Consider the following 22,500-nt stretch of genomic DNA (forward strand, 5'->3'; position numbering starts at 1 on the left):
GTGGTCTAATGGCCCTACCGGGCAAACACTTTGGGTTCGCGAGGACTTAGAGTGCTGGTAGTGGTTGGCGGACCCAACACTCTGGGTACCTCCGGGTACTTGGGGTTGGTTGAGGACTTGGTGAACAAACACTTGTTGTACACTCTCCGGATGTACTTCGGGTGTCACCTGTTGTCCGAGACCACTTGCATGGTTAGCAAGCGTTGTGGTCTAATGGCCCTACCGGGCAAACACTTTATGTTCGCGAGGACTTGGAGTGCTGGTAGTGGTTGGCGGACCCAACACTCTGGGTACCTCCGGGTACTTGGGGTTGGTTGAGAACTTGGTGAAGATACCCCTGTCACCTTGTTCGAGGCCACTTGCATGGTCGCAAGCGTTGTGATACAATGGCCCTACCGGGCAAACACTTTGGGTTCGCAAGGACTTGGAGTGCTGGTAGTGGTTGGCGGGTCCAACACTCTGGGTACCTCCGGGTACTTGGGGTTGGTTGAGGACTTGGTGAACAAACACTTGATATACACTCTTCGGATGTACTTCGGGTATCGCCTGTTGTCCGAGACCACTTGCATGGTCAACGGTTGAGGTGGTGATGGCGGGTCGGTGCTGTAGGGTGCCGGCCTGTTGGCTGCCTTGGCCGGGTTGGTTGGTTAACACTTGATTGAGCTTGCACCCGAGGGTAATGGCACTTGAAGGTGGGTACCGGCCGGCTGACCTGGTGTGATGGTTGGTTGGTGAACACTTGGCGGTACTTGCACTTGGCTGTGCTTGGACTTGAAGGTGGGATCCGGCTGGCCTAGGCCATTGGTGGTTGGTTGGTGGGTTAGCCCTTAGCTGGGCTGGCTGGCTGGCTGGCCATCGGTGGTGTGGTGTGGTGTGGTGTGTGGAGTCGAGCATCGCGCGCCGTTGCCTTCTTCGGAGTGTTGTGGGTACGCAAGTGCTTGCAGTGCAAAGAGGTTGGTGATGGAGTGACATTGCCTTCACCATGGAGTTGCGGGTACTTAGGTACTTGCAAGGAGATGGTGGTATGGTGGTGTTGCGTGTGTGGTGTTCGATTAGAAAGATATAATTTCTAAGTCCGGATTAGTGCTGTCAGTGGGGCCGCCGCTAACAGGTCCTGCACGGCCACCGTGGGGCTTGACTTGGCGCTATTCCGGACTTGGGGCGATCACGATGTCCCAGTGCGGGACTTAGAAGATGGAAGAACACAAGTACCCTTATCCCATGACTTGTGAGCGATTGGCATACGTTACCACATGAAGAGAAAAATTGGCTAAGTCCCGGATCCATATTATTTGAAGAGAAATATCGGCTAAGTCCAGGATCCATATTATATGAAACGAAAAATCGGCTAAGTCCCGGATCCATATTATATGAAGAGAAAAATCGGCTAAGTCCAGGATCCATATATTATAACCTAATAATCGGCTAAGTCCAGGATCCATATTATATGAAGAGAAAAATCGGCTAAGTCCAGGATCCATATATAATAACCTAATAATCGGCTAAGTCCAGGATCCATATAACATGAAGAGAAAAATCGGCTAAGTCCCAGATTGGGTCTGTCAGAAATACACTTCCAAGTTACCACACAAGCAAGCAAGATGGCCTAGTGATGGATCCATATGATATGAAGAGAAAAATCGGCTAAGTCCAGGATCCATATAATATGAAGAGAAAAATCGGCTAAGTCCCAGATTGGGTCTGTCAGAAATACACTTCCAAGTTACCACACAAGCAAGCAAGATGGCCTAGTGATGGATCCATATGATATGAAGAGAAAAATCGGCTAAGTCCAGGATCCATATAATATGAAGAGAAAAATCGGCTAAGTCCCAGATTGGGTCTGTCAGAAATACACTTCCAAGTTACCACACAAGCAAGCAAGATGGCCTAGTGATGGATCCATATGATATGAAGAGAAAAATCGGCTAAGTCCCAGATTGGGTCTGTCAGAAATACACTTCCAAGTTACCACACAAGCAAGCAAGATGGCCTAGTGATGGATCCATATGATATGAAGAGAAAAATCGGCTAAGTCCCAGATTGGGTCTGTCAGAAATACACTTCCAAGTTACCACACAAGCAAGCAAGATGGCCTAGTGATGGATCCATATGATATGAAGAGAAAAATCGGCTAAGTCCCAGATTGGGTCTGTCAGACATACACTTTCAAGTTACCACACAAGCAAGCAAGATGGCCTAGTGATTGATCCATATGATATGAAGAGAAAAATCGGCTAAGTCCGAGATTGGGTCTGTCAGACATACACTTCCAAGTTACCACACAAGCAAGCAAGTTACCACATGAAGAGAAAGCCGGCAAAGTCCGGGAATGTTACCACATGAACTGGAAAATGGGCAAAAACCTACCTTCACAGGGAACGTGAATAACTAAGGCTGTAGACATTGGATCGACAAGCCAAAGACTGATATGGAAAGGAAATGAGTAGTACTAGCTTTCCTGAGAGTTGCAGAGCTTAGACTGCATATGAACGGAAGATATTAAGCGTCAAAGTCAGAAAAGTTGCCCGAAGGAACACAAGTTCCAACTTAGAGCATGAATACCGCCTAGACGGTAGGAGGTACGGCCAGGCTGAGGAATAAGAAAATGTTGGCCAACATGTTCCCTAACTATCCCCCGAAGACCGCAAAGCAATCCAACATCAACCAAGAAAGTTATAGCCCGATCAAGGAAACACCTACTTTGCACCGATTTTGCACCAAATACATGTACCAAGCACCTTCGGTTGCATACCTGCAGGGGCTTACCATAGTAGGCCATGGAAGACCGATATACCGAACATAATCACTTTCTATCTCCTCGGGTGTTGGAGGTAGCGCTTTGCGGTACAAGAACGAAAGTTAGACCATATCTTGGTGCATCTTTTTGTCCAAAAACACAAGACCCTATCTACCAAGGCAAGAAAGTTGTGTGGGGACAAAATGTCCAAAAGTGCCCAAAGTGGCACACTTGAACCATATATTCGAGAAAAACACAAGTGTGGGCCCGAGCTAGCAAGTTGAAATGTTCTGACCGTCAGTAGCCCTAGTTGAGGTGCACTTATCATTATATGAGGCCAACGTGCCAGCTAGTCTCTAAAGGGGCGATATGGGTGTTCCAAGGTTTGTACCCAATTGAGGAAAAAACAGGGTAAGGTACGGTGTACCGCGAATAACTCGGGCTATAGATGTCCGATCGATGAGTTTGGCATATGTATGGAAAGGTCTCGACGAGACCTAACTACCCTGAAAGTATGAAGGCAAAGACTTGAATGACCGGGAAGTAATTAAGTGCACAAGTGGTAAAGTTGCACCAAAGTCCATGTTACCCGAAGTGGTACATGAACACCCAATATTCGACCAAAATACAAGTTTAGAGACGAGCTAGCGAGCTACATTGTTCAGACCGTCAGTAGCTCGCATCAAGACACGCATTTCATTATATTGAGCCTAGCCGCTAGCTCGACTCGAAGTCGGTCATATGGTTGGTTGATGGTTTGGACCGACCACGTGGTGTACCAAGGTTATGTACCTTTCATGAATTAAAACTCTGGCTGTATGGCACTGAGCGACAAGCTAAGGTGTGATTTGGAATAGTCTTGAGTGGGACTATTTAGGAAAAATGCGAACAAAAAATCACAAAGTCCTTGGGCGAAGCTATTAGCGAAATATAGAGCAAATTGGTACCAAAAACTATGGAAATGGGACTTGAGTCAAAAATAACCGCAAGTTGGAGAAGAGATAGCAAGCTTGCGTAGAACATTTATAACTAGTGCGTGGTATGACCAACAAAAATGTGTATGGGGCCAAGGCGCTGGCTGGCCTCCAAAGTGGTGATATGGGCGATTCAAAGTTTGTACCCAAGTATGAACAAGTATGGAAAAAACAGGGTAAGGTACCAAGTACCATGAATAACTTCGGCTGTAGATGGCCGAGCAAGACAAACGGCATACCGTTGGAAAGGTCTTGGGGAGACCTATCTACCCTGAAAGTTTCATGAGGCTGAGTTGAAAGACCACGGAGATATTAGGTGATGATGGTCCAATTCGGGGACCAAGTCGCAGGAAATGGCACTTGACCAAAATCACCCTTGGAAGGTGAATACCGGCTTACCGGTAAGAGATAGCGACTTGGCGTAGAATATTCATAAGTTGGGCGTGTAGAGACGCAACTTTCATTATACGGGGGCAACCCGGTCAGGGTGCTCCAAGTCGGTCGTTTGGTCGGTTTATGGTTTGGGCCGACCACGTGGTGTACCAAGGTGAGGTACCTTTCATGAATTATAACTCGGTCAGTTTGCCACCGAGCGACAAGCTGCGGCGTGTTTTGGAATGGTCTTGAGTGGGACTATCAAGGAAAAATACAAATAGAAAATCAGCTTGTCCATGGCCGAAGCTATTAGTGAAACATATAGCAAAATGGGTCCAAAAACGAATGAAATGGGACTTGGACCAAGAATAACGGCAAGTTGGAGAAGAGATAGCAAGTTGGCGTAGAACAATTATATTTGGTGCATGGTATGACCAACAAAAAAGTATATGAGGCCAAGGTGCTGGCTGGCCTCCAAAGTGGAGATATGGGCGATCCAAAGTTTGTACCCAAGTATGGCAAAAACTGGTAGAGGTACCTTTCATGAATTACTGCTCAGGCTGTATGGCACTTAGCGGGACGCTTGGCTCTGGTATGGAATAGTCTTGAGTGGGACTATCAAGGAAAAATACGAACAAAAAATCACCATGTCCACGGACGAAGGTATTAGCGAAACTTAGAGCGAAATTGCGACCAAGTCGCTGGAAATGGCCCTTGGACCAAGTATACCGTCAAGGCGGTACGAGATAGCGAGTTGACGTGGAACATTTATAAGTTTGCCTACACGAGACGAAAGTTTAGTTATATGGGGCCAACCCGCTCAGGGTTGTCCAAGTCGGTCATATGGCTGATCGAAATTTTCGACCAAGTACTGAGAAAACAGGGTAAGGTACCGTGTACCTCGAATAACTTTGGCTGTAGATGTCCGAGCGAGGCAAACGGCATAGCGTTGGAAAGGTCTTGAGGTGTTCTAGGCACCCTGAAAGTTTGAAAAGGCTATCTGGAAAACTCGTGGAGATATTAGAGAAACATTGGGCCCAAAAGATACCAAGTCGCAGGAAATGGGCCCTCCAAGAACACCCTAAAATCCCAATTACGGCTAAGTTGCAGGCCAGCTAGCGAAGTGAAATGTTCTAGGCATAACTAGAACACGTTAATGCGCAACTTTTTGAATCAGAACTTTTTTCGATATCTGGCCCCCAAAGGGGGGATATGGGCGATCAAAGGATTTTTCCAAGTTTCGGTACTTTTTACGGTATCGCTCATAGCTCCGGCTGTATGCAAGCAAATGACAATCTAAGACATGATTTGGAAAGGTATTGAGCAGTACTAACTTACGTTAGAACACAGCGAAGCGCTATCGGTTCATGGCAAGGCCGATATAAGCAGTCAAAGATGAAAAATGTTGACAAAATGAACAAAAATTACCTTGGTACGCGAATAGCGGCCAGGGATGAAGAGGTACGAAGGTGGTGTAGAAGAATTATAATTAGGGCTTGGTACGCTCTAAATGTTTGCCGAAGACCGCAAAGCGCTCAGACCCATAGAAAGTGGCCATTTGGGCCGAACAGTGCGTGCAAAGAGGTGAAAATGCAAAAATTGCACTTTGGGGGGCGATTTGCGGGGGGAAGGAGGGGTCGGAGGGCAAAATGTCCCTTGACCAAAAAGTCTTATCTCGTCGAGATCTACAACATTGCCGAAGACCGCAAAGCGCTAGCTCGCAATCGAAAAATCGAGAATTTGAAAATTTTCTAAGTCTTGGGCTCCCTAAGGAAAAGTTTCAAAAATCACGTTTGTCCCCAATTTTGAAGGGGAAGGAGTCGGTTCCGGGGCATGGTGTCTTCGGCAAAAAGTCTTATCTTTTTGCGTACTTTCGACTAGTTCAATAAAAATTTTTGACCCAAAATTTGTTCGGCGGACCCCTAGGTCGAAAAACCCGAAAAAAGTCGAAAAAAGTCGAAAATGTCGAAAAATGAGAAAACCTCATATTCGGACTCTACACGAGCCCCAGATATTGAAAAGTGAAATCCGCGGTCGATTTGGAACAAAAAATTGACCTAGGCAAAGTTGTATGGAGGTAGGGACCCCTGAGAAAAAAGTTTAGTCCCGAGGCTCCTTGGACCACCAAGTCCCTAGGTCGGACCAAAATCGGAAAAAATCCGACCAAAGTCGAAAGTGTCGAAAATTTAAAAAAACCCCTTTTGGGGCCCTATGGCCTCCCTAGATAATGAAAAGTGAGGTCCGCGGCCGATCCGGAAGAAAAACTTGACCTAGGCAAACTTGTATGACGGTGGGGACCCAAAAAAATTTCGATGAGTGTAGTTTAGACAGGCCGGAAAATGTATCGGTGGTCCGTATCAAGGGACGTCTTTTAGTTCCATGGGGTGGTGGTCGTCGAACAAAGTCGCCTAGGTCGACCACCAGAAAGACCAGTCGTGTTGTAATGGATGTTTTGACCACTTTACTAGGGAAACCTAGTAGGTCGAAGCAAATTTGGGGTTCGAGATGAGTTGGTGAAAGTTGGTCCAACCTAGGTGTGCTTGGTGGAGGTTGACCATGAAAGTAGAGCATGATGGGAATGACCATAACTTTGGTTCTAGATGTCAGATCGGTACACTTTCGGCAGTTTTGGAAAGGTGAAGGCCTGCTCTAGCTATGTTTCCTACCAAGCTGAGCGCCTACTAGTGACCCGGAGGAGGTATTAAGGGTCAAAGGCAAAAAGGGGTACCCTAAAGTGCGTGTGACCAAGAAAATGGGAAAAACGGTATCGCCTATAGCTCAGGCTGTATGGCTCGGATCGGAAAGCTTGGATATGCGTTGGAAAGGTCTTGACGAGCGCTAGCTATGTGTCCTACCAAGCGAAGCGCTAGGTGTTGAGCAAGTCGGTCATATTAGAGGGCAAAGGTGAAAAATGGTGGTTTAGAGGCGAAAATTCACCTTATGATCGAAAATAGCGGGCGAACGATAAGAGCTACGAACACGGCGTAGAACAATCATAAGTACGTTACCACAAGACCTAACTTTGGCCAATATAGAGCGAGAAGATCGGAGGTACCCATCAGGGTGATATGGCTGGTTCAAAGTTGGACCAAAACGAGACTTGAGAAATGGGTTGAAACACGGTATCGCGAATAACTCAGGCTGTATGGAACGGATCGACATGCTAAGATCAGTGTTGGAAAGGTCGAACCGAGCGCTAACTATAATCCCAAACAACCGAAGCGCTAAGTGTTGAGCAAAACTGAGTTATTAAGCGACAAAGTGGAAAAATAATACCAAAATTTCCAAAAATCACACAAGACCAAGAATACCGAGCAGGCGGTAAGAGATAGCGGGTTGACGTAGAATACTTATAAGTTTGCCTCTACGAGACCTAAAAGTCGTCCATAGACAGCGAGAAGATCGGACCACTCTGGAAGGGTGATACGAGTGGTCAAAAATTGGCAAAAATGAAACATGGCTAAAATGGATTTGACTTGTGCACCATGTAGCTCCGGCTGTATGGCATGGATTGTAAAGCTAGGATGTGTTTTGGAAAGGTAACACCCAGCGCTAGATACGACTAGAAGAAAGCAAAGCGCTAACTAGCATGATTTGGAAGTTATTAAGCGTCAAAGTCGAAAAATGTTACCAAAATTGAAACTCGAGTACATTGGGCCAAAAAGTACAAGTTGTGAAATTTGGACTTACGAGTAAAATACCGAGCAGGCGGTAAGAGATAGAGACTTGGTGTAGAACAATTATAAGTTGGGCATGTTATAACCTATATTTGGCCCGAACATAGTCTCGAGATCGGTGGTACCTAAAAGGGTGGTACAGGTGTTAGATGGTTTTCCCAGAGCATAAGCTCCACATGATATGGAAAACGGGAAACATCATAACTTCGGCTGTATGGCATGGAATGGAACGAACAAGGTATCGATGGAAAGAGAAAAGGTAGCGCTAACTATAATTCCTTCCAAGCAAAGCGCTAGCATGTGACCGTTTGGGTGTTATTGTGAGTCAAAGTCTGAAATTGTTACCACGAGAGGCGAAAATCCAACTAAGTCCATGAATACCGGGCTGGCGGTAAGAGATACGGCTTGGCCGTAGAACATTTATAAGTTGGCCAAGACAAGGCCTAAGTTTCGTCCATAGACGACAAGAAGATCGAAGATACCTGAAGGTGAGATATGGGCGTCCCAAAGTGGGCCTTTGAAAAAGTGACAAACTTCCCTTATAACAGCATACACCAAATATCTCTGGCTCTATGGCACCGAATAAGAAGTTGAGCTCAGCGACAGAAAGGTGATAGTCAGCGCTAAATATCATACGAACAGAGTGAAGCGCTAAAGGGAAAGGATCTTGGTGATATAAGGTGACAAAGTCGAGAAAAGTTGCCTCAAAATCATGAAAAATGTGAAAAAATGGCTAAGTCCCGGGTGCCTTAAGGGCAGGTTAATCGAATGTACCGAGCTGGCGGTACGAGATAGAGACTTGGTGTAGAACAATTATATGTTTGGCATGGCAAGACCTACATTCGGCCAATACAAAGTGAGAAGATCAAAGATACCCGCAAGGGTGATATTGGTGTCCAAAGGAAAAAAGCACTAAGTCTTGGGAAACTTATATGAAGAAAAAGGACCCTGATGGGTCATATGGGATGGATCGAAAAATCGGCTAAGTCCCAAAATGGGGATGTCAGAACTACACTCATGTGTTACCACATCAAGCAAGGCAAACTTATATGAAGGAAAGGACCCTGATGGGTCATATGGTATTGATCGAAAAATCGGCTAAGTCCCAAAATGGGGATGTCAGAACTACACTCAAATGTTACCACACCAAGCAAGGCAAACTTAAATGAAGCAAAGGACCCTGATGGGTCATATGGTATTGATCGAAAAATCGGCTAAGTCCCAAAATGGGGATGTCAGAACTACACTCAAATGTTACCACACCAAGCAAGGCAAACTTATATGAAGCAAAGGACCCTGATGGGTCATATGGTATTTTACGAAAAATCGGCTAAGTCCCAAAATGGGGATGTCAGAACTACACTCATGTGTTACCACACCAAGCAAGGCAAACTTATATGAAGCAAAGGACCCTGATGGGTCATATGGTATTTTACGAAAAATCGGCTAAGTCCCAAAATGGTGATGTCAGAACTACACTAAAATGTTACCACACCAAGCAAGGCAAACTTATATGAAGGCAAGGACCCTGATGGGTCATATGGTATTTTACGAAAAATCGGCTAAGTCCCAAAATGGTGATGTCAGAACTACACTCAAATGTTACCACACCAAGCAAGGCAAACTTATATGAAGCAAAGGACCCTGATGGGTCATATGGTATTTTACGAAAAATCGGCTAAGTCCCAAAATGGTGATGTCAGAACTACACTAAAATGTTACCACACCAAGCAAGGCAAACTTATATGAAGGCAAGGACCCTGATGGGTCATATGGTATGGATCGAAAAATCGGCTAAGTCCCAAAATGGGGATGTCTGAACTACACTCAAATGTTACCACATCAAGCAAGGCAAACTTATATGAAGGAAAGGACCCTGATGGGTCATATGGTATTTTACGAAAAATCGGCTAAGTCCCAAAATGGGGATGTCAGAACTACACTCATGTGTTACCACACCAAGCAAGGCAAACTTATATGAAGGCAAGGACCCTGATGGGTCATATGGTATTTTACGAAAAATCGGCTAAGTCCCAAAATGGTGATGTCAGAACTACACTAAAATGTTACCACACCAAGCAAGGCAAACTTATATGAAGGCAAGGACCCTGATGGGTCATATGGTATGGATCGAAAAATCGGCTAAGTCCCAAAATGGGGATGTCTGAACTACACTCAAATGTTACCACATCAAGCAAGGCAAACTTATATGAAGGAAAGGACCCTGATGGGTCATATGGTATTTTACGAAAAATCGGCTAAGTCCCAAAATGGGGATGTCAGAACTACACTCATGTGTTACCACACCAAGCAAGGCAAACTTATATGAAGCAAAGGACCCTGATGGGTCATATGGTATTTTACGAAAAATCGGCTAAGTCCCAAAATGGTGATGTCAGAACTACACTAAAATGTTACCACACCAAGCAAGGCAAACTTATATGAAGGCAAGGACCCTGATGGGTCATATGGTATGGATCGAAAAATCGGCTAAGTCCCAAAATGGGGATGTCTGAACTACACTCAAATGTTACCACATCAAGCAAGGCAAACTTATATGAAGGAAAGGACCCTGATGGGTCAAATGGTATTTTACGAAAAATCGGCTAAGTCCCAAAATGGGGATGTCAGAACTACACTCATGTGTTACCACACCAAGCAAGGCAAACTTATATGAAGGCAAGGACCCTGATGGGTCATATGGTATTTTACGAAAAATCGGCTAAGTCCCAAAATGGTGATGTCAGAACTACACTAAAATGTTACCACACCAAGCAAGGCAAACTTATATGAAGGCAAGGACCCTGATGGGTCATATGGTATGGATCGAAAAATCGGCTAAGTCCCAAAATGGGGATGTCTGAACTACACTCAAATGTTACCACATCAAGCAAGGCAAACTTATATGAAGGAAAGGACCCTGATGGGTCATATGGTATTTTACGAAAAATCGGCTAAGTCCCAAAATGGGGATGTCAGAACTACACTCATGTGTTACCACACCAAGCAAGGCAAACTTATATGAAGGCAAGGACCCTGATGGGTCATATGGTATTTTACGAAAAATCGGCTAAGTCCCAAAATGATGATGTCAGAACTACACTCAAATGTTACCACACCAAGCAAGGCAAACTTATATGAAGGAAAGGACCCTGATGGGTCATATGGTATTGATCGAAAAATCGGCTAAGTCCCAAAATGGGGATGTCAGAACTACACTCATGTGTTACCACACCAAGCAAGGCAAACTTATATGAAGGCAAGGACCCTGATGGGTCATATGGTATTTTACGAAAAATCGGCTAAGTCCCAAAATGGTGATGTCAGAACTACACTAAAATGTTACCACACCAAGCAAGGCAAACTTATATGAAGGCAAGGACCCTGATGGGTCATATGGTATGGATCGAAAAATCGGCTAAGTCCCAAAATGGGGATGTCTGAACTACACTCAAATGTTACCACATCAAGCAAGGCAAACTTATATGAAGGAAAGGACCCTGATGGGTCATATGGTATTTTACGAAAAATCGGCTAAGTCCCAAAATGGGGATGTCAGAACTACACTCATGTGTTACCACACCAAGCAAGGCAAACTTATATGAAGGCAAGGACCCTGATGGGTCATATGGTATTTTACGAAAAATCGGCTAAGTCCCAAAATGATGATGTCAGAACTACACTCAAATGTTACCACACCAAGCAAGGCAAACTTATATGAAGCAAAGGACCCTGATGGGTCATATGGTATTGATCGAAAAATCGGCTAAGTCCCAAAATGGGGATGTCAGAACTACACTCAAATGTTACCACACCAAGCAAGGCAAACTTATATGAAGGAAAGGACCCTGATGGGTCATATGGTATTTTACGAAAAATCGGCTAAGTCCCAAAATGGGGATGTCAGAACTACACTCATGTGTTACCACGACAAGCAAGGCAAACTTATATGAAGGCAAGGACCCTGATGGGTCATATGGTATTTTACGAAAAATCGGCTAAGTCCCAAAATGGGGATGTCAGAACTACACTCAAATGTTACCACACCAAGCAAGGCAAACTTATATGAAGCAAAGGACCCTGATGGGTCATATGGTATTGATTGAAAAATCGGCTAAGTCCCAAAATGGGGATGTCAGAACTACACTCAAATGTTACCACACCAAGCAAAGCAAACTTATATGAAGCAAAGGACCCATATGGGTCATATGGTATTTTACGAAAAATCGGCTAAGTCCCAAAATGATGATGTCAGAACTACACTCAAATGTTACCATACCAAGCAAGGCAAACTTATATGAAGGAAAGGACCCATATGGGTCATATGGTATTTTACGAAAAATCGGCTAAGTCCCAAAATGATGATGTCAGAACTACACTCAAATGTTACCACACCAAGCAAGGCAAACTTATATGAAGCAAAGGACCCATATGGGTCATATGGTATTTTACGAAAAATCGGCTAAGTCCCAAAATGATGATGTCAGAACTACACTCAAATGTTACCATACCAAGCAAGGCAAACTTATATGAAGGAAAGGACCCATACGGGTCATATGGTATTTTACGAAAAATCGGCTAAGTCCCAAAATGAGGATGTCAGAACTACAATAAAAAGTTACCACACCAAGCAAGGCAAAGTACCTAGGTGAACCCTAGGAAGAAACACGGACCAAGTCAGATGGCCTAAGTCAATAGAACAAGTGACCTAGGCAAAGTTGTATGGCGCTGAGGACCCTGAAAAATCTGGTTAGTGTAGTTTAGACAGGGTAGGTTTTTGGGTCGGCCGAACCCCCTTATTTTGGGTTTTGGCCTCATCAAGAAGCTACACCTAGGCAAACTGCCTAGGGTGAAAGTGCGAAGACCAATCGAATAGTAAGACAAGTTTTGACCGATCGCCCTAGGCAAGCTTGTATGAAGAAAGGGACCCTAAGGGTCATATGGAAATACATGAAAAATCGGCTAAGTCCCAAAATTGGGATGTCAGAACTACACTTAAAAGTTACCACATCAAGCAAGGCAAACTACCTAGGTGAACCCTAGCAAGAAACACGGACCAAGTCAGATGGCCTAAGTCAAGAGTGCAAGTGACCTAGGCAAAGTTGTATGACGGTGAGGACCCTGAAAAATCTGGTTAGTGTAGTTTAGACAGGGGAGGTTTTTGGGTCGGCTGAACCTCCTTATTTTGGGTTTTGACCTCCTCAAGAAGCTACACCTAGGCAAACTGCCTAGGGTGAAAGTGCGAAGACCAATCGAATAGTAAGACAAGTTTTGACCGATCGCCCTAGGCAAGCTTGTATGAAGAAAGGGACCCTATGGGTCATATGGAAATACATGAAAAATCGGCTAAGTCCCAAAATTGGGATGTCTGAACTACACTAAAAAGTTACCACAGCAAGCAAGGCAAAGTACCTAGGTGAACCCTAGGAAGAAACACGGACCAAGTCAGATGGCCTAAGTCAAGAGTACAAGTGACCTAGGCAAAGTTGTATGGCGCTGAGGACCCTGAAAAATCGGGTTAGTGTAGTTCAGACAGGGGAGGTTTCTGGGTCGGCTGAACCTCCTTATTTCGGGTTTTGGCCTCCTCAAGAAGACAGACCTAGGCAAACTGCCTAGGGTGAAAGTGCGAAGACCAATCGAATAGTAAGACAAGTTTTGACCGATCGCCCTAGGCAAGCTTGTATGAAGAAAGGGACCCTATGGGTCATATGGAAATACATGAAAAATCGGCTAAGTCCCAAAATTGGGATGTCTGAACTACACTAAAAAGTTACCACATCAAGCAAGGCAAAGTACCTAGGTGAACCCTAGGAAGAAACACGGACCAAGTCAGATGGCCTAAGTCAAGAGTACAAGTGACCTAGGCAAAGTTGTATGGCGCTGAGGACCCTGAAAAATCGGGTTAGTGTAGTTCAGACAGGGGAGGTTTCTGGGTCGGCTGAACCTCCTTATTTCGGGTTTTGGCCTCCTCAAGAAGACAGACCTAGGCAAAGTGCCTAGGGTGAAAGTGCGAAGACCAATCGAATAGTAAGACAAGTTTTGACCGATCGCCCTAGGCAAGCTTGTATGAAGAAAGGGACCCTATGGGTCATATGGAAATATACGAAAAATCGGCTAAGTCCCGAAATTGGGATGTCTGAACTACACTAAAAAGTTACCACATCAAGCAAGGCAAAGTACCTAGGTGAACCCTAGGAAGAAACACGGACCAAGTCAGATGGCCTAAGTCAAGAGTACAAGTGACCTAGGCAAAGTTGTATGGCGCTAAGGACCATGAAAAATCGGGTTAGTGTAGTTAAGACAGGGGAGGTTTCAGGGTCGGCTGGACCTCCTTATTTCGGGTTTTGGCCTCCTCAAGAAGACAGACCTAGGCGAACTGCCTAGGGTGAAAGTGCGAAGACCAATCGAATAGTAAGACAAGTTTTGACCGATCGCCCTAGGCAAGCTTGTATGAAGAAAGGGACCCTATGGGTCATATGGAAATACATGAAAAATCGGCTAAGTCCCAAAATTAGGATGTCTGAACTACACTAAAAAGTTACCACATCAAGCAAGGCAAAGTACCTAGGTGAACCCTAGGAAGAAACACGGACCAAGTCGGATGGCCTAAGTCAAGAGTACAAGTGACCTAGGCAAAGTTGTATGGCGCTGAGGACCCTGAAAAATCGGGTTAGTGTAGTTCAGACAGGGGAGGTTTCAGGGTCGGCCGAACCTCCTTATTTCGGGTTTTGGCCTCCTCAAGAAGACAGACCTAGGCGAACTGCCTAGGGTGAAAGTGCGAAGACCAATCGAATAGTAAGACAGTTTTGACCGATCGCCCTAGGCAAGCTTGTATGAAGAAAGGGACCCTATGGGTCATATGGAAATATACGAAAAATCGGCTAAGTCCCAAAATTGGGATGTCAGAACTACACTATAAAGTTACCACATTAGCAAGGCAGACTTGTATGAAGAACGGGACCCTGGTGAAAGTAGCAAATATCCCAAACCGAACATGAATATTATACACACAAGAGTACGAACATAAAGGAACACGGACCAAGCGTACCGAGAGAATCGGTACTATAGAACCCTCGTGGTTCTACACAAAGACTTTATGTTAGGGGTTCAAGCCCCATAGTACTCAAACGGTGACAGTAGCAAATATCCCAAAACGAACGTGAATCTTATTCACAAGAGTACGAACATAAAGGAACACGGACCAAGCGTACCGAGAGAATCGGTACTATAGAGCCCTCGTGGTTCTACACAAAGACTTTATGTTCGGGGTTCACACCCCAAATCGAACGTGGAATTTACTTTCTGATGGTCATGCGGTCGTCCAAAGGGGTCTAGTATCCTGGGATGACAAGCATCACGGGCACAGCTCGTATCAAAACAGTCGAAGAGGCCCGCGAAAGCTTGCTTTCCATGGCTATGCGATGCACAAATTGAGTTTACTCACCGTAGTATAAAACGAACGAACCGAACCTATCCGAGTAGGGATAATGGGCGCAGTAACATACTTCTGTGACCCAGCGAGAGTTGAACGAGGTGACATGAACTGTCAGTGGCTTATATCAGATGGGATACATACATGAGATTGCTTTCAAATCTACACTCGAAAACCTAACCAAGTAAAAGCGAACGTGGGGAGGATTCGAAACCGGTAACGAAATCTTAAGCTGGAAAGAGTCATCACTATGGATACATATTATGCGAAACCAATCAAGTGCTCATTACTGATCCAAAACCGAAGAGCACTAGTGAACACCTTAATCTCACCCTAGTTCACATCCAAGTGATCGACCACGTGTGTGAAGCAAAGACCAATCGAATTCCTGAATGAACCGAACACTATGAACAAATGGCCAAAAACGTTATAACTATCCAAACATACTACTATCTAGCGAAAGTCATCACGATGGAACCATACCATGATCTTTAACCTATAGCGCTCACCATATTCCTACCCAGAGTGCAAGTGAACAGATTGCCCACCCCTACCCAGTTCACAACCACGTGATCGACTAACATACCGAGGTTACCACAAGTCAAAGTTATACGTTTACAAGCGCAAGACCAATCGAAAACCCCGAAAGCAATCTCGACCCAAAATGTATTATCCGTGAGTGTAGTCGAGTCTCGTACTCGTCATCTGTAATCGTCGGATAGAATATCCAGTACACGGTTGTCTTTCCAAATGAAATCTACATACAGAACTCGCTCTTGGCAAATGGGTGGCAATGGCGCAATCAGGAGCGAGTTCCCGTCCGGGTGCCAAGTGATTGGCAAATGTCTGGGGGAAAGCAACCATATATTGATTTGTCTGTTAGTGTACTGGGTGTTTGAGGTATGTAGTATCCACGCTTGGTTGGGTGTGTCAGAGGACCATGGATGCGTTCACAACCCCAATTGGGGTACATCGGGAATGATTTTGTGGAACCGATGTGCCCGGCACACACTAAGTTTTGTTGCAAGTTAATAGTGTGCCATGTCCGGGGGGGTTGTGATTAAACTCTGGTGAATTGCGTACTGTGGTGATTGGGGTATGAAAGCCCCGCAGTTGCAATGATCGGACGCGCCTAGCGTGTCCTTTAGTTGATGGTAGGGAAATGAAGGCCCTTGTCAGCTCACCTAAGTATTCATGGAAGTTTGGCATAAGGTCGCTGTGGTAGGGGTATGAAGGCCCCGTCAGCGCATGCACAATCGGGCGCACGTGCGCTTAGCGGAGTCGAATGCCGCTCAAGTGCCTGTCCGGTGCATCGGGTGTGTGTGATACGAGGGCAATGAGGTTCGCACGGGGGCTCGCCTCCCGTGTGCTACCGGACTTGACAACATATAGAACGTGGTGTTTGCTCCTCCGGGTGCAATGGGACAATGAACATTCGAACGCAAAGTCGGAATTCTGGTTGATCCTACCAGTAATATACGCTCGTCTCAAAGGTTAAGCCATGCATGTCTAAGTACAAACAGATTTAATGTGAAACCGCATAAGGCTCAGTATAACAGCTATAATTTACGAGATCATCAACCTAGTTACTTGGATAACTGTGGAAAATCTAGAGCTAATACATGCAACATGCCAGGACCCTCGCGGGAACTGGTGCACTTATTAGTCAAACCAATCGCGGGTTCTCCGTGTCATTGAGTTGAAGTCTGGATAATGATGCTGATCGTATGGTCTCGCACCGACGACAGATCTCGCAAATATCTGCCCTATCAACTATGGATGGTAGTATAGAGGACTACCATGGTTGCAACGGGTAACGGGGAATCAGGGTTCGATTCCGGAGAGGGAGCCTGAGAAATGGCTACCACATCCAAGGAAGGCAGCAGGCGCGTAAATTACCCAATCCCGGGACGGGGAGGTAGTGACGAGAAATAACAATATGAAACTCTTTAATGATGTTTCATAATTGGAATGAGTAGAGCATAAATCCTTCTACGAGGATCAAGTGGAGGGCAAGTCTGGTGCCAGCAGCCGCGGTAATTCCAGCTCCACTAGCGTATATTAAAATTGTTGCGGTTAAAACGTTCGAAGTTGATACTTGTCCAACACAGTCCGGCTCCGCCGACCCGGTCAACCCGTGGTCGGTGGGCCAAGTCGGAATCTGGTTGCGACTCAATGGTGTGGTAGGGCACCAAGTCTGTGTCATGGTGTGCCCTTCAACGGGTGCAAGTGTAACATAGAGCTCGACCGCTCACGTTTACCTTGAACAAATTAGAGTGCTTAAAGCAGGGTGCCCAAACGCCCTAGAATAATCTTGCATGGAATAATGGAATACGACCTTGGTCTAATCTTTCATTGGTTTGTACTCAGACCGGAGGTAATGATTAACAGAAGTAGTTGGGGACACTAGTATTACGGCGCGAGAGGTGAAATTCGTAGACCGTCGTAAGACTAACTAAAGCGAAGGCATTTGTCAAGGATGCTTTCTTTAATCAAGAACGAAAGTTAGAGGATCGAAGGCGATTAGATACCGCCCTAGTTCTAACCGTAAACGATGCCAACTAGCAATTGGGAGACGCTACAACCAGGTGCTCTCAGTAGCTTCCGGGAAACCAAAGTCAGGTTCCGGGGGAAGTATGGTTGCAAAGTTGAAACTTAAAGGAATTGACGGAAGGGCACCACAATGAAATGGAGCTTGCGGTTCAATTTGACTCAACACGGGAAAACTTACCAGGTCCGAACTTATGGAGGTGAGACAGATTAATAGCTCTTTCTCAAATTTAAGGGTAGTGGTGCATGGCCGTTCTTAGTTCGTGGATTGATTTGTCTGGTTAATTCCGATAACGAACGTGACTCACATATGCTAACTAGAACGCAGTCAGCGTTAATGCGTCGATGCCGATTGGAACGGGTTAGGACCTTTCGGTGGAGTATGACCTGACACCTTCGCTGTTCGTGTGCGCAAGTGCACTTACGGTACGCTGCTTAGCAGGACAATTTGTGTTTAGCAGAATGAGATCGAGCGATAACAGGTCCGTGATGCCCTTAGATGTTCTGGGCTACACGCGTGCTACAATGTGGGTAGCAGCGTGTCTCCTATTCCGAGAGGAACGGGAAATCACTCAAATACTCACTTAGTAGGGATTATGGATTGCAATGGTCCATATGAACTCGGAACTTCTAGTAAGTGCTGGTCATCAGCCAGCGTTGAATACGTCCCTGCCCTTTGTACACACCGCCCGTCGCTACTACCGATGGATTATTTAGTGAGGTCTTTGGAGATGATCGTTCGCTGGATCCTCGTGAACCGCGTCTGCTTTATCGAAGTTGACCGAACTTGATGATTTAGAGGAAGTAAAAGTCGTAACAAGGTTTCCGTAGGTGAACCTGCGGAAGGATCATTAGTGGCCAAGTGATCCTCCAGAAGTCCGAACCTGCGGGTTGAGACTTCGGCACAAGTTGCCATATGATAATTGACGAAACACTATAGAAGTCCGAACCTGCGGGTTGAGACTCAGGCACAAGTTGCCATATGAAAGTTGACGAAACACTAACAAGTCCGAACCTGCGGGTTGAGACTTAGGCACACGTTGCCTTATACATGACTTCGAACAAATACACAAGTCCGAACCTGCGGGTTGAGACTTAGGCACAAGTTGCCTTATACATGACTTCGAACAAATACACAAGTCCGAACCTGCGGGTTGAGACTTAGGCACAAGTTGCCTTATACATACATTGGCCAAATAAACAGAAGTCCGAACCTGCGGGTTGAGACTTAGGCACAAGTTGCCATATTATATTCGATCAAACACTAAGTAGTCCGAACCTGCGGGTTGAGACTCAAGACCGTAACAAGATGTCACTATACAAGTCCGAACCTAAGGGTTGAGACTTAATGCGATCTAGATACCAAGTTGACATCCAATACCTGTTGAGCAAAACCAAAGATTCCCTGTTCTCGAATGATTACACTATATAACAGGGAATCATGAAGAAATCAAGCAAGCGTGAAACAAAGTCATCACTTGGGCATGCTCGATAGCCAACCACATGACCTTAACCTAAGAGAGCATGCAAACCACATGATACCTATAAACGATTAACCCGCCCTAGTTCAATCGTTCACCAAGTGATGACTTCAGTATGGCTAAGAGAAAAACTTTTAAATGGGAAAAACTCTAAGTCCGAACCTCCGGGTTGAGACTTCCGCGTCGGAGGTGGGCGCACCTCCTATCCGAAAGATGATGAATCAGGGGTGTTCGGTCAGCAATGGTCGGATGCCCCGTCGTAGTCCAACTATGACAATCAAAGTCAAGACCTCCGGGTTGAGACTTTCCGCGAGTACAAGCATAAAGGAACACGGACCAAGCCGTACCGAGAGAATCGGTACTAGAGCCCTCGTGGTTCTACATTGAGAGAGCCCTCGTGGTTCTCATTAGGGGCTTTATGCAAGTCGTACTCAATACTGTGGTGTGAAGTATAAAGTATAGTCTTCGCCTGGTCCACGCTGCTTCGGCGGTCCTGGGTAAGATAGTTCATTCTAGCTTGCCCTATAGTGGAATGAGGACACTTAATGCTTCGTCTTTTAGCGGCGGCTAGACTCCTCCTCACGGGGAACGAGTTGACGCACACAGCGGCGGCTTACGCACTATGGCAATCATGGATGCCTGAAGATTCCGTGAAGTTCTCCCCTGGTCCACGCTGCCTCGGCAGTCCTGGGTAAAATGGAATATTTCCAGCTTGCCCTATAGTGGAAGAGGACTATCCAACAATACAAAGTCAAGACCTCCGGGTTGAGACTTTCCGCGTCGGTGGTGTCGCGCACCGCCTATCCGAAAGATGGTGTAACAGGGGTGTTCGATCAGCAATGGTCGGATGCCCCGTCATAGTCCAACTATGACAACCAAAGTCAAGACCTCCGGGTTGAGACTTTCCGCGTCCGGAGGTACGCGTACCGCCTACCCGAAAGATGGTGTGCTTCTGGGGTATTCGATGAGTCGGATACCCCGTCGTAGTCCAACTATGACAATACAAAGTCAAGACCTCCGGGTTGAGACTTCCGCGTCGGAGGTGCGCGCACCGCCTACCCGAAAGATGATGAATCAGGGGTGTTCGATCAGCAATGGTCGGATGCCCCGTCGTAGTCCAACTATGACAATCAAAGTCAAGACCTCCGGGTTGAGACTTCCGCGTCCGGAGGTACGCGTACCGCCTACCCGAAAGATGGTGAATCAGGGGTGTTCGATCAGCAATGGTCGGATGCCCCGTCGTAGTCCAACTATGACAATCAAAGTCAAGACCTCCGGGTTGAGACTTTCTAAGAGTACAAGCATAAAGGAACACGGACCAAGCCGTACCGAGAGAATCGGTACTAGAGCCCTCGTGGTTCTACATTGAGAGAGCCCTCGTGGTTCTCATTAGGGGCTTTATGCAAGTCGTACTCAATACTGTGGTGTGAAGTATAAAGTATAGAGTCCTCCACTGGTCCACGCTGCTCCGGCGGTCCTGGGTAAGATAGTTCATTCTAGCTTGCCCTATGTGGAAGAGGACTCAATACCCTACCTGTTGAGCTTGAAACAAAGTCATCACTTGGGCATGCTCATATTGCCATACAATATTCCATTATCTACTAATGAGCATGCAGCTATATGATTATAACCTGTAAACGATTACCCCGCCGTAGTTCAGCGCTTCAACCAAGTGATGACTTCAGTATGGCTAGTGTGTGAAGTATAAAGTATAGTCCTCCCCTGGTCCACACTGCTTCGGCGGTCCTGGGTAAGATAGTTAGTTCTAGCTTGCCCTATGTGGAAGAGGACACCATACTTAATACTGTGGTGTAATGAACAAAGTATAGTCCTCCACTGGTCCACGCTGCTTTGCAGTCCTGGGTAAGATAGTTAATTCTAGCTTGCCCTATGTGGAAGAGGGCATACAAGACAAAGTATAGTTCTCCCCTGGTCCACGCTGCTCCGGCGGTCCTGGGTAAGATAGTTAATTCTAGCTTGCCCTATGTGGAAGAGGACATAATACTCTACCTGTTGAGCTTTAAACAAAGTCATCACTTGGGCATGCTCTATAGCCAACCACATGACATTAACCTAAGAGAGCATGCAGCGTATTATCCCAATGCAAAGTAAACGATAGACTCGCCCTAGTTCAGTGCTTCAACCAAGTGATGACTTCAATATGGCTAGTGTGTGAAGTATAAAGTATAGTCCTCCCCTGGTCCACACTGCTCCGGCGGTCCTGGGTAAGATAGTTCATTCTAGCTTGCCCTATGTGGAAGAGGGCACATTACTCAATACTGTGGTGTTATGAACAAAGTATAGTCCTCCACTGGTCCACGCTGCTTCGGCGGTCCTGGGTAAGATAGTTAGTTCTAGCTTGCCCTATGTGGAAGAGGGCATACAAGACAAAGTATAGTTCTCCCCTGGTCCACGCTGCTTCGGCGGTCCTGGGTAAGATAGTTAATTCTAGCTTGCCTTATGTGGAAGAGAGCATACATGAACCAAGAACGAAGGTTATGACCGAGGAATGATTCGACAACTAACCGATGGTATGAAATGTGAAGAATTCAAGCAAGCACACAATCAAGTCATCACTTGGGCATGCTCGATAGCCAACCTCATGACATTAACCTAGTAGAGCATGCGAAAACCAATATATATGTAAACGATGCCTCCCTAGTTCAGCGCTTCAACCAAGTGATGACTTCAGAATGGCTAAATCAAATCGGTTCAAACCATACCATCGGTATCCTATTGAAACACACAAGTCGATATCAAACCTCATGATTGTGTAGTCCTCCACTGGTCCACGCCGCTTCGGCCGTCCTGGGTAAAATGGAACATTCCAGCTTGCCCTATGTGGAAGAGGGCACATTACTCAATACTGTGGTGTGAAGTATAAAGTTCAGTTCTCCCCTGGTCCACGCTGCTTCGGCGGTCCTGGGTAAGATAGTTCATTCTAGCTTGCCCTATGTGGAAGAGGACACTTCATACTTCGTCTCTAAGCGGCGGCTTGACTCCTCCCTACGGGGAACGGGTTTACGCGCACAGCGGCGGCTTACGCACTATGGCAGTCATGGATGCCTTACGTTTCTATGAAAAGTGTGTTCCTCCCCTGGTCCACGCTGCTTCGGCAGTCCTGGGTAAGATAGTTAGTTCTAGCTTGCCCTATGTGGAAGAGGACACGTAGACTTACTGTGGTGTGAAGTATAAAGTTCAGTTCTCCCCTGGTCCACGCCGCTTCGGCCGTCCTGGGTAAAATGGATTCATCCAGCTTGCCCTATGTGGA

This window comes from Anopheles coustani, assembly GCF_943734705.1.
Source record: "Anopheles coustani chromosome X unlocalized genomic scaffold, idAnoCousDA_361_x.2 X_unloc_62, whole genome shotgun sequence".
NCBI lineage: Eukaryota > Metazoa > Arthropoda > Insecta > Diptera > Culicidae > Anopheles > Anopheles coustani.